Source organism: Peromyscus eremicus, chromosome 13 (genome assembly GCF_949786415.1).
Source record: "Peromyscus eremicus chromosome 13, PerEre_H2_v1, whole genome shotgun sequence".
NCBI lineage: Eukaryota > Metazoa > Chordata > Mammalia > Rodentia > Cricetidae > Peromyscus > Peromyscus eremicus.
Window position 1 is genome coordinate 51,355,397 of NC_081429.1, and position 2,215 is coordinate 51,357,611.

At 53.5% G+C, this 2,215-nt stretch overlaps 1 protein-coding gene across 3 annotated transcripts in view; it reads left to right on the plus strand.

Annotated features, from left to right (window-relative positions):
• Positions 1–375: 375 nt before the first annotated feature.
• Als2 (alsin Rho guanine nucleotide exchange factor ALS2) overlaps positions 376–2,215 on the plus strand; it is a 72,060-nt gene continuing 70,220 nt past the window's right edge. The window contains exon 1 of one of the 3 annotated variants that reach the window (XM_059277931.1): positions 376–577. The gene's annotated coding sequence lies outside the window, so the exon portion shown is untranslated. Of the gene's footprint in view, positions 578–871; positions 1,009–1,060; positions 1,316–2,215 lie in introns of those variants that run through there. The other 2 variants (XM_059277930.1, XM_059277929.1) reach the window with 2 other exon arrangements.

Consider the following 2,215-nt stretch of genomic DNA (forward strand, 5'->3'; position numbering starts at 1 on the left):
GATTTGCACCGGGAAACCCATCTTTTCTTTCCCCAGCAAGGGACTCTTGAGGAAATTCTAATTCCTTGGGTCTTGTTATCCTATTAGTCCAATACCAAAAGGAGAGGCACAAGTGTCTCCCTTTAGAATATCTGCCGATCTCTCAGGATGGCCACACAGCTTCAACTGAGGCGTCCACGTGGCCAAACTTTATTGCTGAGCCTAAAACAGTCACATTTGTACACCAGTGCTCTTATTACCTCCTGCCCATGCCCAGGTAACCCCACTCTCACATGCCCTAGTCTCTTACTGTGCTCTATCATTTCTTCCTGCCTCGTTCCTCGCTCTTCCCTTTGGGGTGGACACGCGGCAAACGCACACTCGTGAAGACGTGACGTCATTCGAGGGAAAAGGAGCGATCTTCGTTAGGGAACAGTCCGTAATGGAAGCTTGAAGACAGCTCGTGTTTTCACTTTTGTTATTTTCTTGAGACAGGGTCTCGCCCAGCTCAGTCTGGCTATGTGGCTGGTCTCGAATTCCTGATCCTGCTGCCTCACAAGTGCTAGGCTTACAAACGTGTGCAATCATGCTCTACGAGGTAAGATTTTTCACTTCTTTCCTTTTTTTTTTTTTTTTTCTTGTACCTCTCACGGTTTGAGGAGTTAACTTGCAGTAGCCTCCATCCTCAAGCGTGGCCTACCGTTACCGTGGAAACGCCTAGGCAGCTAGGTCCGTTCCCTAAGTCTTCCGTGGCGGCTAAAGCGCGCCCTGGCACAATTGGTTCCGCCCCTCGCGAAGCATCTTGCCCGCAGTGGCTGATGCGTCCCCAGCAATCTTGATCCCTGCCGGACGCCGTCACCCGCTCCTGCTTAGCTCCGCCCACTCCGCGGGGGCCTCCTCCCCAGCCGGCCTCCCCCGCGGCTCCGCCCCTGCCTGGAGGCCCCGCCCCCGTGAATCAGCTGATCTCGCGTCCCCGCGGTGCAGTCGGGCTCGCGCTGGGCGGAGAGCGCGGAGCTGCGGGAGCGTCAGGTGAGCCCGCGCGGGGCCGGGCGGTCCTGGGGTTCGAAGGCGGGTCGGCCGAGGGGCGGGAGCGCGCTGCGCCGGCCTGCGGGGACGGCGCCTGCCTGTGGAAGTGCCTCGGACGCGGTGGCTCGGCCCGGGTCCCACCCTCCGGGTCCCGGCGCCACTGCGGTGGTCGGGCTGTGTGGCATTCCTTCGTGTCCCCTCTTCCCGCCTCCACCCACGCTGCTTTCGGCCCATTCACTCAGGAGGGTTTCTTGAATGCCCACGGTGGGCGCCGAGCCGGCAAGCCCGCGAACCTTGCTGAGTGTCCCAGGTGGGTTTGCCCCCAGGATGCAAAATCGCGGTGAAAAGTGGACCGGGGGGGGGGGGGGGCTTTTGGTGGCGTGAAACAGCGTCTGTGGAAAATAAGAAGGACTTTGATGTTAGTCACTGGTAGTTTGGCCAGATCCTATCAAATGATCCACCAGAGGCGAGAATAAGCATCGTGGAGACAGGAAAGAACACAGGGGCGATCTTGAGGAAATGGTCCTCACACTGATGTTGGTCCTCCAGGCAACCAGGGCTGTTTTGTTGGAGGCGAGCAACTGTAGATTGGTAGACACAAGCTACTGTTTAGGACTTCTGTGGTGACCAAAGAGGAAAAAAAGCACACTGGTTGAATTGGGATGGCCAAGAAAGGCACTTTCTTTTTGGTTTAGGATGGAAAGGGGGAATAACTAACTGCTGTACTCCAATTAAGGTTCTTGTTCTATTGCCCTTACATTTCTAACTGCTGGCAAGGATAAACTGTGTGATGTAGGTTTATTCTGAGCAGGTACAGAAATGCAGCAAAGCCGTAGGTCCTACTTTCTTGTTTTTGTGTTTATCAAACATATGTGTTAGGTCATTGAGATCAGTGAAACATTTGCTTTTTATTTCATATTTTTTGATTCAGGGACTCATTGTGTAGGCCAGTCTGGCCTGGAACGTGTGGAGCTCTCCCTGCCTCAGCATCCTGAGTATTGGGTTATAGGTGGGTGCTGCCGTACAAAGAGTGAATTGTAGTATTTTAACGTTAGTAATAGAAGCACAGTGATGAAGAGTTCTAGGCTTTGGAATACCTTGAACACGTTTCTTTGAGCCTCTTTGCCTCAGTTTCCTTATCTCTGCACTAGCCCTTCTTGGTATTAGTATCTTTACATGTACGGTTCATGAATCATTTATTACTGTGCCT